Raw genomic sequence first — 15,768 nt, 5'->3', positions numbered from 1 at the left:
TTAAGTACTTAAGAATATTCTTTACAACTATCCGGTGACCCTCACCTGGATTAGACTGGTATTTGTTCATCATGCTCAAAGCATATAAAGTATCAGGATACGTACATATCATTGCATATATTATAGATCCAATTGCTGAAGCATATGGAGCTTTTCTAAGATGACCCTTATCATCTAATGATTTAGGGCAATTTTCCTATGAGATCACTATCCCATGAGACATCAGGACATATCCTCTCTTTGCCTCCTGCATCCTAAAATGATGCAATACTTTATCAATATATGTACTGCGACTAGATCGATAAATCTCTTCAATCTATCTCTATAGATCTTAGTGCCTAATATATAGGTAGCATCGCCTAAGTCTTTCAGCGAGAAACTATTTCTCAACCAAGTCTTAACAGCATGTACAGAAGGTATGTCATTCCATATCTTTTATATGTAATCTACATATAATACTAGAAATGTCACATGGCTCCCATTAACCTTCTTGCAAACACATGGTTCATCTTCGTTTTGAATAAAGCCAAACTCTTTGACCATTTTATCAAAATGAATATTCATTCTCCTTGAGGCTTGCTTCAATCTATAAATAGATAAAAGCAACTTACAAACTATCTTAGCAAACTTTGTATCGACAAAACCCTCAGGTTGTATCATATATACATCCTCTTCAAGGCTCCCATATAAGAAAGCAGTTTTGACATCCATTTGCCAAATCTCATAGTCAAAGTAAGCAACTATTGGTAACAAAATCCTGATGGACTTGACCATAGCAACTGGTGAAAAAGTCTCATCATAGTCTATACCATAAATTTATTTAAAACCTTTTGCCACTAGTTGCACCTTATAGGTCTGTACTTTACCATCCAGGTCAGTTTTCTTCTTCAAAACCCACTTGCACCCTATAGGTTTTACCCCTTCGAGTGGATCAACTAAAGTCAATACTTTATTTTGATATATGGATTCCATCTCGGATTTCATGGCCTTCGGCCATCTCTCGGAGTTTGGGCGATTCATAGCATCTTGGTATGTGAGAGGCTTTATCATTATCCGTAAGCATCACATCACCATTTCGAGTCAAAAGAAATCCATAATTTCTCCCGGACTCATGGTGAATCCTACTAGATCTACGAATAACCTGTGTTTCCTGAACATGATTACTTTCAACATTTTGATGTACATCCTGATCTTATTCCAACTCTGATTCAATGTTATCATGTGGTTCTCGATCTTCATCGAGATGTATTATTGTAAGTCATATGTCATAGGCCTATTTGTATATTCGAGGATTCAACTCAACTCAAATAAGAATGTAATAAGTAAATAGTGGATCTACCGTCAGAGAGATCTCGCAAAGTAACATCTGTCAGAGGATTCAGAAACAAGGTTCATCTACAGACTTGAGGAATTAATTCACTGGAAGAAGTTCAAGAATTGTTCAAGCTTCAGTGATATAAATAAAGATTGTGGATTTAATCAAGTGACAGAGATCTTGTCAGAGTATCAAGAATTACAAGGATTTAATCTGAAGAAAATTAAAGTATCAAAGTCAAGACATGAAGAAACGTCATGGAAGTTAGTCACTCATGAACCAGACAGTACATCGAGTGTCAACATTGAAGTGGTGGAATTGATTCATATATTTCAGTGATTTTCAGAAGATATACAGAAGAATGGATGCTGCTCAAGATTAGTATTAATTCTCTATTAATTAATTAAGTCATATAATTTAATTAAGAAAATAAATTATATCTGCAAAGATTAATTTGTTTGATTAATTGAATTAATTGATTAATTAATTCTGAATTAATATTAAGAATTTTCAAAATTTAAATTGGTTTAAAAATCTGTTTTAATTCAACAAGACAACTGATTGTATTAGTATGACAATCGGTATGACAATCAATAGTCATACCGAAAGTCAGGCTAATTCAAAAGGATTGTCTTACCAGAATTTTTATAGGATTTAAATCTATTTATTTTCAGCAAAATCAATCTGTTTGAACTACTATGACAATCGGTATGACAATTGATTGTCATACCGAAAGTCTTGCTAGTTCATTCTGATTGTCTTGCTAATTCTAAAAGATAGTCCTACCGAAAGTCTTGCTGAGCCAAAGAGATTGTCATGCCAGTTCAATTCTATTCGGTTGATTGATTAAAAGAAGCAGAAGCAGTTCATTCAACATCATCCAGAATACAAGTCAAAACAAGAACACAGGAGAGAATAAAAAGAAGCAAAATATTTCATCCTTCATCTGTAAACTTCAAGATCATAATTTCTAGTTTGTAAAGTTAAATCCAAACCACTAGAAATCTTTATCTTGTTCTTGTGTAACAATCTAGCGGATCAAAATCCCTAGAACTTAATCTCAAATAGCGTTTAGCATTTGATTCTAATTATTGCAAAAATAGAAAAAGTTCATGTCGAATTTATTCTAAATTTGTGATAATTAATTTGAGATTAATTCCTTGTAATCGATACAGTTGTTGTAACACCTTTCAAGTTTAATAATATTCTTATTTAACTTGAATTTTGTTTCACATTTTTATTCCGTATTTAATTCGATTATTTGGTATTGTTTGTATTCAACCCCCCTTCTACAAACACATTGGGACCTAACAAATGGTATCAGAGCCTTCTGATTAACGAACAAATCAAATTCCACTATTTGATAAAGAAAATTATATCATGTGGAAGAAGAAGATGCTCTTGTTTTTACAAGTTGCAAATCCCAAATATCTGAACTTGTTAAAGAAGGGTCCAACAACTCCAATGGTTATTGAACCAGAGGTGATAGTAGATGGTGTTGTGATTACCAAAGCTAGAACCTATCCAAAAGAGCCTGAGGTTTTTTCTCCTGCTGAAAAAGAAGAAGCCTCCTTGGATGCCAGCCTTCAGTTAATTTTAGTTGATTCCCTCGATCCCTTGATGAACAGACATGTGATGAACTGTAAAAATTCCAAACACATCTGGGAAACTATTGAGGTGATTAATGAAGGCACAGAGGAAGTTAGGGAGAACAAGTTGGAGATCCTAACCTCTGAGTATGAATATTTTAAATCAAATCCAGGAGAAGGAATTACTGAAGTGTTTGAGAGGTACAATGCGTTGATCAACAACCTGAACATAAATGGGAAATATTATTCAATCAGGGAGGTCAACAAAAAGTTCCTTTTAACACTGCCAACTCATCTTGAACATAGAATTACTGCCATTAGAGAAGCTAGAGATCTGAGTGAGATTTCTTTGGATAGACTCTATGGTATGTTAAAAACCTATGAGTTGGAGCAGATTCAGCGAAAGGAAGTCTACGGGAAAGATAGAATGGTCAGCACATCTACTGCTCTTGTAGCTGAAGGTCAACAACAACAACAATCTCAACAGTCAGAGAGAATGGTACAGTTTTCCAAGGCTGAGGAAAATGTGATAGTAGCAGAATATGATCCTCCTACTACAAATCAATCCAGTGATGATTTTTATTCCTTGGAAGAGCTGGAGCAATTGGAAGATGAGTCAATGGCCCAAATTGTCAAGAGATTCTCCAATGTCAGATTCAAGAGAAATCCCAAGTTCAAGTACAAGTCCAACTACAACAAATTCCAGAAAGGTGGATCTTCATCCTCTAACACCAGCAGTGGTGGATACAAAACATGGATGGTTGATCGGAGCACCATCAGATGCTATAACTGCAATGAGTTGGGACACTTTGCCACAGAATGTAGGAAGCCAAAACAAGTAAGGAAGAACTCTTATAATTCAAACCAGAAGATTAACTCTGAAAGGGCTTATCTGGCAAAGGGAAGAAGCTGGGATGATACTGAAAGTGAAGATGAAGAAGAAGGGAATCTTGCTCTTATGGCTATTGATGGAAATGCTTCATCGTCAAGAAAAGAGGTAAAATTTACTGATGCTGAATTAGTATATCATCTAGGAGGTTCCTTAGATTGTGCTCGTCGTGATAATGAACTGTTAAGTCAGCAGATCAAAGACCTTGAGAAAGTGGTCAATGAATTAAGACTTGTGCACATTAATCAAGACAAGTTAAAAGAACAAGTATCTTTTCTAGAGAATAGAGTTGACTGTTATAGACAACTCGAAACTATTCTCAAAGACAAGATCACCGGTCTTGAGACTAAGGTTAGAGCTGATAAGTGGCATTTTATACCACTTAGTGCGTCTTAAAATGGCTTAAATTGGTGTCTTGAAATCAAGTATTTTGTGTATTTGATGCATTTTTCTAGTGTTTATGCATTTCAGGGTATTAGTTGTATTTCGGGGGAGGAATCATCAAGAATAAGCCTTGGCATGTGTTCACCATTGCGAGAGGAAAGAAATGGGCAGGTTACGGCGAAGAAACGGAGCAACTCAGGATTTTTTCCAGTAGAGGCCTGAGCGCCCGCTCAGCAATGCTGAGCGGCCGCGCAGCAAGCTGAGCGCCCGCTCAGCTATGCTGAGCGGCCGCGCAGGGTCGGGAAAAGAGGCAGTTTATTTTAGGACTTCTAATTCTGTTTGGCTTCCACTTCTATGTAATCTGAGTTTTATGGGACTATTATATAAGTAGATTTGAGACGTTTTTAAGAGAGAAGATAGTAGTATTACGCAAGGAGCGAAGGAGATAAGGAAGAAGACCAATTTAGCACACCGCAACGAAGAGGAAGTATATTTTCTTGTGATTCTTGTTTCGTTGTAACGTTGGATGCTAGTTTTCTTACTTTGAACTTATTTACTGTTGTGACGTACTCTGATTTAATATAATTAGTTTAGTTATTATTTTCTTGTGTTTGTTTATCATGATTTCATATGAACCCATGATGACGATAAGTGCTATTATGGGCTAATCGTGATCATGGGGTTGCAACGGATTTATTATGGAATTCTTTAGTAATTGTTTAATACTTTAGTGTGTGATGATTGTATGATATCTAGTATTGGTTGTGCGTATTCGTCTTATGTGCGTCGCGAACATATAAGATAGGGTCTTAATCTCTTGTGAAGCGACGGTGGATCATGAGATTTAAAACTTGCCATGCTAGCATAGGTTCATGTACGTTGTGCATGATTAGTGGGTAACTCTAACAGTTTTATTTGCCCTATGTAATCAAAAGGAATAACTTGTGCTTAAATCGTTGTGTTGTCAATTTCTGTAGACATATAGGAACTCAACATAATTGATGACTATTCAACTTCTATCTTGATTGTGGATGTTTGGTAGAATGGTATTAGTACAATGAAAGTTGGCTTTTATCAGTTTTGTGTTATTCGATTAATATCATCACTGTCACATGCTAAGATAATAACAATGACTATTGAAGGAAGTAGTAATGAAGTTGTGATCTCATGAGTGTTTTATTATTGATAATTTGAAGTGTTAGTTAAGTGATTAATTAAGTAGTTAATTATAGTTAATATTTAGTTAACAATTTTAAGTGTTAGTGTCTTAACATTGAGAAGTAATCATACATTGGTGAGTGAGTTTAATTAGACAATAATTTAGTCTGAGTCTCTGTGGGAACGAACTAGAAAGTATTCTATATTACTTGCGAACGCGTATACTTGCGTGAATATTAGCGCGTGTTTTCGCCCTAACAAGTTTTTGGCGCCGCTGCCGGGGACTCGGCGTATTTGTTTAGTTTATGTACTTACCATCATTGGTCATTAGGACTCAGTGATTAAGACGTAGTAGTTACTTATTGTTTCCGGTTGTGTTTCAGGTACTTTAGCAAGCGTTTATGCAAACTCGTTCTCGTACTCGCAAGAGGACTTTAGATACAGCTGAGGAGACAGACGAAGTTCTTGATATTCCGGAGAAGTTAGATTTTGAAGATTCGGATTCAGGAACTGAGCGGAAAGAACCAGTAAACATGGGTGATCGTATTGTTCAAGCTGATCCAGCTCTTATGGATTTTTCTTGGCCAAAAATTGATGACATTCAGTCAAGCATTCTTCATCCGGCTATTCAAGCTAACACCTTTGAAATCAAGCCGGGCACTATTCAGATGGTGCAGAATTCTGTTTCTTTTGGAGGAGCGGCAACTGAAGACCCCAACATGCACATAAGGAATTTTGTCGAGATCTGCAGCACTTTTAAGTATAATGGCGTGACTAATGAGGCTATCAAGTTGAGGCTTTTTCCATTCTCACTGAGGGACAAGGCCAAAGACTGGTTACATTCTGAACCAGCTGGGTCCATCACTACGTGGCAAGATCTTGCGCAAAAGTTTCTGGTGAAGTTTTATCCGATGGCAAAGACTGCTGCTATGAGGAGTGCTCTTACTCAGTTTGCGCAGCAACCTACTGAATCTATGTGCGAGGCTTGGGAACGCTACAAGGAAATGTTGAGAAAATGTCCACATCATGGAATGCCTGATTGGATGGTGATCACTGGTTTCTATAATGGTTTGGGGGCCCAATCTCGGCCCATGCTCGATGCAGCAGCAGGAGGCGCCCTATGGGCTAAAAGCTATACTGAGGCGTATAATCTTATAGAGACTATGGCTGCAAATGAGCATCAAAACCCAACTCAGAGGATGACGTCAGGTAAGGTAGCAGGTAATCTGGAAGTTGATACAGCCACCGCTATTGCAGCCCAGCTCCAAGCGCTATCAATGAAGGTTGATTCTTTGGCTACATATGGAGTTAATCAAATAGCTATGGTTTGTGAGCTTTGTGCAGGTTCTTATGCTACGGATCAGTGTTCTCTTGTCAACGAATCTGTTCAGTATGTGAATAATTATCAGCGACAACAGCAGCCTGTGCCAGCGACCTATCATCCTAATAACAGAAATCATCCAAATTTCAGCTGGGGGAATAATCAGAATGTTATTCAGCCACCATATCAGCAAGGAGTGAGTAAACAGTTTAACCCACCTGGATTCCAGCAACCACAGCAGTATGCTACCAGGAAATCATATCCTCAACAGGGAAGTACAGCTGCACCTACTAGTGCTGATTTTGAGGAACTTAAGCTGTTATGCAAGAGTCAGGCGGTTTCTATCAAGACCTTGGAAAATCAAATCGGTCAATTAGCCAATGCAGTGCTCAATCGTCAACCTGACACTCTTCCCAGTGACACGGAAGTACCAGGCAGGAAGGAAGCTAAAGAGCAAGTCAAGGCTATTACCTTAAGGTCTGGAAAAGTTGCTGATGCTGAAAAGCCAAAAGAAGGAGAAGCTGAAATTAGAGATGAAGAATCTAAGCAAAAGGAGAAAGCGGCGGAACCAAGGAAGACTACTGTTGAACACACTCTGCCTGAGGCTAATACAGGGGAGAAACAGCTCTATCCTCCACCACCTTTTCCTAAGAGATTGCAGTAACAAAAGCTGGATAGACAGTTCGGGAAGTTTCTGGAGGTGTTCAAGAAACTTCACATCAATATACCTTTCGCTGAGGCTCTGGAGCAAATGCCTAGTTATGCGAAGTTTATGAAGAGTATTCTTTCAAGGAAGGTGAAACTGGATGACCTTGAGACCGTTGCTCTCACGGAAGAATACAGCGTTGTTCTGCAGCAAAAGTTACCACCAAAACTGAAAGATCCAGGTAGTTTCACCATTCCATGCACCATTGGCAATTTGACTTTTGACAAGTGCCTTTGTGATTTGGGAGCAAGCATTAATCTGATGTCGTTGTCGATCTTTAAAAAGTTGGATCTGCCTGATCCAAAACCCACATATATGTCGCTACAATTGGCTGATCGTTCCATTACTTACCCAAGGGGCATAGTGGAGGATGTGCTCGTTAAGGTGGATAAGCTCTTCTTTCCTGCAGATTTTGTTATTCTGGATTTTGAGGAAGATAAGAAGATTCCCATAATCTTGGGAAGACCTTTCTTGGCTACTGGTCGTACCTTGATAGATGTGCAAAAAGGTGAACTTACTATACGGGTACAAGATCAGGATGTGACCTTCAACGTATTCAAGGCAATGAAATTCCCTACAGAAGATGAGGAGTGCTTTAAAGTGGATGTGATTGATTCTGCGGTCACTTCGGAACTCGATCGCATGCTAATGTCTGATGCATTGGAAAAGGCCTTAGTGGGGGATTTTGACAGTGATGATAAAGATGGCAACGAGCAATTATAATATCTGAATGCTTCTCCCTGGAAGCGAAAGCTGGACATGCCGTTTGAATCTCTTGGTACTGCTGACCTCAAGAATGCTGAAGGAAAGCTCAAACCATCAATAGAGGAAGCACCTACCTTGGAGCTCAAGCCATTACCTGAACACTTGAGGTATGTTTTTTTAGGTGATGCATCTACGTTACCTGTTATTATTTCATCTGACCTTTCAGGTAGTGAGGAAGACAAGCTCTTAAGGATATTGAGAGAATTCAAATCGGCTATTGGATGGACCATAGCAGACATCAAGGGGATAAGTCCTTCATATTGTATGCATAAAATTCTGCTAGAGGAAGGTAGTAAGCCAACTGTGGAACAACAGCGAAGACTGAATCCTATCATGAAGGAGGTGGTGAAGAAAGAAATTCTGAAATGGCTGGATGCAGGCATCATTTATCCTATTTCTGACAGCTCGTGGGTAAGCCCCGTACAGTGTGTACCTAAGAAAGGAGGTATCACTGTGGTAGCAAATAAAAAGAATGAGCTCATCCCCACTCGAACAGTTACAAAATGGAGAGTATGCATGGATTATAGAAAATTGAACAAAGCCACAAGGAAGGATCACTTCCCTCTTCCATTTATTGATCAGATGCTTGACAGGTTGGCGGGTCATGAGTATTTTTGTCTTCTGGATGGTTATTCAGGGTATAATCAGATTTGTATTGCACCAGAGGATCAGGAAAAGACTACCTTCACTTGTCCATTTGGCACGTTTGCTTTTCGCGGAGTTTCGTTTGGGTTATGTAGCGCCCCGGCCACTTTTCAGAGATGTATGAAGGCTATATTCTCTGACATGATTGGAAATAATGTCGAAGTGTTCATGGACGACTTCTCCGTCTTTGGACATTCATATGATGAATGTTTGAATTATCTGCGCGCCGTACTCAAAAGATGCGTGGAAACTAATTTGGTGCTCAATTGGGAGAAATGTCATTTTATGGTGCGTGAAGGCATTATTCTTGGGCATAAGGTCTCTAACAAGGGTCTGGAGGTGGACAAGGCCAAGGTGGGAGTCATTGAAAATCTTCCCCCACCTAATTCTGTGAAAGGAATCCGTAGTTTTCTTGGTCATGCGGGTTTTTATCGGCGATTCATCAAGGACTTTTCAAAGATATCTAAGCCGTTGTGCAATTTGCTTGAGAAAGATGTGCCTTTCAAATTTGATGATGAATGTTTGGCAGCATTCGAGACTCTCAAGAAGAGTTTGATCACTACACCAGTTATTACAGCACCAGACTGGAAAGAACCGTTTGAGATGATGTGTGATGCGAGTGATTATGCGGTAGGTGCAGTTCTGGGACAGCGCAACAAAAATTTCTTCCATGTGGTCTACTATGCGAGTAAGACTTTAAATGGAGCCCAATTGAACTACACCACTACTGAGAAGGATCTATTGGCTGTAGTCTTTGGTTTCAAGAAATTTCGGTCTTATCTACTTGGTACAAAAGTAACAGTATTCACTGATCATGCGGCTATTCGCTATCTAGTTTCCAAGAAGGATTCGAAGCCGAGACTCATTCGTTGGGTGCTTTTACTTCAGGAATTTGAGTTAGAGATCAAGGATAGAAAAGGTACTGAGAATCAAGTAGCTAACCATCTCTCTAGGTTGGAGAATCCCGATTCTACTTCACAAGATAGGACATTAATCAATGAATCTTTTCGGGATGAGCAGTTGTTTGCAGTTCAGGAGGAAGAACCATGGTTTGCAGATATTGTAAACTATCTCGTCAGCAATGTAATGCCTCCTAATTTGACCTCCGCTCAAAAGAAGAAGTTTCTGCATGAGGTGAAGTGGTATATATGGGATGAACCATATTTGTTTAGACGGGGAGCTGACCAGATCATCAGGAGATGTATCCTGTTCTGTGAGACGGAGGGGATATTACGAGACTGCCACTCCACGGTTTATGATGGACACTATGGTGGTGAGAAGACGGCAGCTCGTATTCTGCAAGCAGGTTTTTTTTGGCCTACTTTGTTCAAGGATGCTCATCAGTTTGTTTTAAGGTGTGATCGTTGCCAAAGAGTGGGAAATTTGACAAGGAAGGATGAGATGCCATTAAATGTGATGCTTGAAGTCGAGGTCTTTGATGTTTAGGGAATCGATTTCATGGGGCCTTTTATCTCGTCTTGCAATAATCAGTACATCTTGCTGGCAGTCGATTATGTCTCCAAATGGGTAGAAGTTAAAGCTTTACCGGCAAATGATGCAAGGGCAGTGCTAAATTTTCTTCATAAGCAAATTTTCACAAGGTTTGGAACACCTCGGGTAATCATAAGTGATGAAGGGTCGCATTTCTGTAACCGTAAGTTCACTTCTATGATGCAACGTTATAATGTGAATCATCGAGTGGCTACTGCCTATCATCCGCAAACAAATGGTCAAGCGGAAGTGTCTAACAGAGAGATAAAGCGCATTCTAGAGAAGGTTGTTTGTCCGTCAAGGAAGGATTGGTCTTTAAAGCTCGATGAAGCTGTTTGGGCTTACAGAACAGCATACAAAACTCCACTTGGTATGTCCCCGTTTCAGTTGGTGTACGGTAAGGGATGTCATCTACCTGCGGAGCTTGAGCATAAGGCCTACTGGGCATTGAAAAAGTTGAACCTGGATTTAGGTGCAGCTGGTAAGGAAAGAATGCTTCAGCTTAATGAACTTGATGAATTTCGACTTCAAGCGTACGAGAATAACAAAATGTATAAGGAAAAGGTGAAGAGGTGGCACGATAGGAAACTACATCCTAAGTTATTTGTGCCGGGGCAACAAGTTCTCTTATTCAACTCTCGGCTCCGACTTTTTCCTGGGAAGTTGAAATCAAGGTGGTCTGGACCTTTTATTGTCAAAACTGTGTTTCCACATGGAGCGGTGGAAATTTTTGAGAATGATCCGGACCAAGCATTCAAAGTTAACGGTCAGCGGTTGAAGCACTACTATGGGGACATGGCAAACCGAGAAGTGGTTAGCGCCATTTTGTTGACTACTTGAGAAGGGTACGCAACGTCTAGCTAATGACGAAAAAGAAGCGCTGCGTGGGAGGCAACCCATGAATTGTTGTTACAGGAACCATTAGAAGTTAATAACCTATCCAAAAACACAAAAAAATCAGAAAATAGGGGCTGGAATTTTTTTTTTCCAGTAACCCCCTGAGCGCCCGCTCAGCATTGCTGAGCGACCGCTCAGGGGTCAACTGCCAGAATTTTGTTTTACGTTCAGAAAAAAAAAACAAAAAAAAAACAGTTGTAGCCCATAAACCCACGATTTGTTCCCACTACCCCATCATTTTAACCCTTAATTCCCGAACCCTAATCTAATCCACACCCTATATATACATACACCTATCCTACATATCTCCCACAAACTTCCTACACTTAAACTCTCTCCCAAGCACCAAAACTCAGTTCTTACACACTTTTATTCACGAATCAATGGCACCCAAGAGAGCACGCACTATTGACAGCAGCAGCACAGTTCCTACTGTTGATTCATCGAGGGGTACTGCTGCAAGGCCTCGGTTAACTGACAGAGCTGCGGAGGAGGAGTACACTAGGCTTTTGGGGAAGCCGATTCTGAAGGAGAAAGGGTTTTTACCATCGGGGAGGGATGGTGAGTTGCTACCCATGATTGCAGAAAAGGGGTGGATAGCTTTCTGCGAGTCGCCCGAAGCAGTGCCGATGAGTGTGGTTCGCGAGTTCTATGCTAACGCGAAGGCCGAAAAGAATGGGTTTTCTGTGGTCTGAGGGCTGACTGTTGATTATCACCCTGCAGCGATTCGCCGTGTGATTGGACAGCGAGAGAGGAAGCCCGAGGAGGAGAATTGGAATGAAAAGACTGCTGAGGATTTTGACTTGGATTTGATTTGTGTGACTCTTTGTAGACCGGGCACAGTTTGGACCTTCAGGACCAGCACTAATAAGTATCGTCACTTCCCGGCGATCGCTATGAACAGGTATGCCCGTGCATGGAATGTATTTATTTGTGCTAATATTTTGTCTTCTTCGCATGCACACGAGGTCACAGTTGAGAGAGCACAGTTGTTGTGGGGAATTCTTAATGAGGAGTACTATGTGGAGCTTGGTGAGTTTATCTACCCAGGAATTCTGAAGTTTTTGAGGGGAGCTAAGCATATGAACATCCCTTATGCATCCACGGTTACGAAGCTGTGCCGAGCAGTAGGAGTGAACTGGCCAACTCATGAGCAGTTGCAGTTGCCGGCAGCTTCGATTGATTCTGGCACTCTGAATGGGATGCAGGAGTGGACCGGTGGTGAGCCTGAGGAGCATGGGCTGAGTTATCGTCTTCCAGGAGGGCGTCCAGCATGAGGTGCTACTATGGCTAGGCCTGGGCGTGATGAGGCTGGTTCTTCGAGAGCTCAGGTCGGTGCTGGGTTGGTTGATGCCTAGTATAGGAGGCTTTCACGGCGGATGGATGCCATGTATGAGACGCAGAGCAGGTTTGCTCAGGAGCTCACCCTTGCGTTAGGGACTGCTTTTCGGGGCCTTGGAGCTGATATCCAGTGGCCAGTTTTTGGTGAGGGCTCTGCATACCCGCCGCCTGATACTCCACCCACTGAGGGTGATGATGATGATGACTCCGAGTAGGTATACCCTGTGTTCCTTTCTACTACCTTCACTGAGGACAGTGAAGATTTTAAGTTTGGGGGTGGTAGTTGAGGAATATTGTGTGTGTCATATAGCTGTATATTCATGATAGTTTAGTTCATATAGTTGCATAATTTATGCCATATAGTTTTTTTTACAAATGTATGTCATGTAGCTCATGCATTTACCATGATCCCTTTTGCAATATAGTGATAGCATTAAAGTGATATTAAGTCGTGTAGGTTGATATGCATGCTAGAAGCACTTGTAATTCCACTAAGTCTTAGAGAATGCGTAAGGGCTAGATTGTTGTTATAATTTGATTGTTTTCGGGGTCAATCTATTTATTATGCTTAGAATTCGATAATAGGTTCTTAGTGATAAAGGCATGAAAAAGAAAAAATTTGGAGTAAAAAAAAATATGGAATTTGTTGCTAGTTGTGGCTAGGCGTCAAATGGCTAGTAGCCGGCTCGCATATGGTGCGAGTAGTCTAGGGTTGAGCAAGATGGAGCGAAACGCACTTGCTCAGAAGTTATTAAAAAAATATATATATATATAATTTTGTTTATGCATAATTGATCAAGAGTGGGCTCTTTGGTATTCGAGTTATTAAGTTCCTAGGGGACTTTGTGCCTAGTGACCTAAGGCTTTTAGAGTCTGGGATCCGCTAACCTAACGCTCGTTACATAGATACCATTGTATAAGTCTTTTGTGGACCTCACTCATTGCACGGTCAAATAAGCATTTGTGTTGTGAATAAAAAGCACGATTCCGTAGTAAGCTCCAGAATTCTTGTAGTGTTGTATATCACTTTGTGCCTAGAATTTTTATTCTTTGTATAATCATGGGATTGCCTTGAGGATAGTCGAGTCATAATAATTGGTCTAGTTCTGAAGCATATCTGTTAAACATTTGCACACACCACGTTTCTGGCTGTATGTCCGTTTGCATGAGTTTATTGATCTTTAGTTGTCTAACTGCATTTGTTGAGATGTTGCAATTTGGTTGGTTTATTTGTAGTAAGGGGGATCGCTGCATTTTCATATAGATTTGCATTCATGCATGTTTTTATTTGTTTTTGAGTCTGTGATGCTTGAGGACAAGCATCGATTTAAGTTTGGGGGTGTGATAAGTGGCATTTTATACCACTTAGTGCGTCTTAAAATGGCTTAAATTGGTGTCTTGAAATCAAGTATTTTGTGTATTTGATGCATTTTTCTAGTGTTTATGCATTTCAGGGTATTAGTTGTATTTCGGGGGAGGAATCATCAAGAATAAGCCTTGGCATGTGTTCACCATTGCGAGAGGAAAGAAATGGGCAGGTTACGGCGAAGAAACGGAGCAACTCAGGATTTTTTCCAGTAGAGGCCTGAGCGCCCGCTCAGCAATGCTGAGCGGCCGCGCAGCAAGCTGAGCGCCCGCTCAGCTATGCTGAGCGCCCGCTCAGCTATGCTGAGCGCCCGCTCAGCTATGCTGAGCGCCCGCTCAGCTATGCTGAGCGGCCGCGCAGGGTCGGGAAAAGAGGCAGTTTATTTTAGGACTTCTAATTCTGTTTGGCTTCCACTTCTATGTAATCTGAGTTTTATGGGACTATTATATAAGTAGATTTGAGACGTTTTTAAGAGAGAAGATAGTAGTATTACGCAAGGAGCGAAGGAGATAAGGAAGAAGACCGATTTAGCATACCGCAACGAAGAGGAAGTATATTTTCTTGTGATTCTTGTTTCGTTGTAACGTTGGATGCTAGTTTTCTTACTTTGAACTTATTTACTCTTGTGACGTACTCTGATTTAATATAATTAGTTTAGTTATTATTTTCTTGTGTTCGTTTATCATGATTTCATATGAACGCATGATGACGATAAGTGCTATTATGGGCTAATCGTGATCATGGGGTTGCAACGGATTTATTATGGAATTCTTTAGTAATCGTTTAATACTTTAGTGTGTGATGATTGTATGATATCTAGTATTGGTTGTGCGTATTCGTCTTATGTGCATCGCGAACATATAAGATAGGGTGTTAATCTCTTGTGAAGCGACGGTGGATCATGAGATTTAGAACTTGCCATGCTAGCATAGGTTCATGTACGTTGTGCATGATTAGTGGGTAACTCTAACAGTTTTATTTTCCCTATGTAATCAAAAGGAATAACTTGTGCTTAAATCGTTGTGTTGTCAATTTCTGTAGACATATAGGAACTCAACATAATTGATGACTATTCAACTTCTATCTTGATTTTGGATGTTTGGTAGAATGGTATTAGTACAATGAAAGTTGGCTTTTATCAGTTTTGTGTTATTCGATTAATATCATCACTGTCACATGCTAAAGGTAATAACAATGACTATTGAAGGAAGTAGTAATGAAGTTGTGATCTCATGAGTGTTTTATTATTGATAATTTGAAGTGTTAGTTAAGTGATTAATTAAGTAGTTAATTGTAGTTAATATTTAGTTAACAATTTTAAGTGTTAGTGTCTTAACATTGAGAAGTAATCATACATTGGTGAGTGAGTTTAATTAGACAATAATTTAGTCTGAGACTCTGTGGGAACGAACTAGAATGTATTCTATATTACTTGCGAACGCGTATACTTGCGTGAATATTAGCGCGTGTTTTCGCCCTAACAAGAGCCTACTTCAATTCTTGTTCGAAGGCTAAAGAGTTTTACAGTAAGCAAGCTGTTAATCAAACATCTGGAATAGGTTATGATTACAATGCTGCTCTTGGAGAATTAGGCATAAACTCCCATCCTCATGTATGTGCTAAAGGTAGGGAAGTACCATATGTGCTTAAGGGTGTTGATGAACCCCTCTATAAAGCATCAATTGCTGAACCATTTGATGCGACCTCTTCTGTTATTCAAGAAGAAATATGTGCTGAAGATCATGCTAATGAGAAGGTTGTTTCCAAGTCAAGTTTGTCGAAAGTTCCAGTCGAAGTTGTGAAAGCAACTGAGACTAACTCAGACACACATGAGTTGGATAACAAAAATGCCATGTCTATCATGCATAAATTGCCTGCTGTTAATCACTCTCATAAAGCAT

At 39.9% G+C, this 15,768-nt stretch overlaps 1 non-coding gene across 1 annotated transcript; it reads right to left on the bottom strand.

Annotated features, from left to right (window-relative positions):
* Nucleotides 1-6,261: 6,261 nt before the first annotated feature.
* On the bottom strand, nt 6,262-6,368 carry LOC141681363 (small nucleolar RNA R71). Its single transcript, XR_012558802.1, has one exon. It is a non-coding gene; the product is annotated as a small nucleolar RNA R71 (small nucleolar RNA).
* Between the last annotated feature and the right edge of the window lie 9,400 nt (nt 6,369-15,768).

Source organism: Apium graveolens, chromosome 8 (genome assembly GCF_009905375.1).
Source record: "Apium graveolens cultivar Ventura chromosome 8, ASM990537v1, whole genome shotgun sequence".
Taxonomy (NCBI): Eukaryota; Viridiplantae; Streptophyta; class Magnoliopsida; order Apiales; family Apiaceae; genus Apium; species Apium graveolens.
The sequence above is the reverse complement of the archived record's forward strand: the minus strand, read 5'-3'. Positions and strand labels throughout refer to the sequence as shown.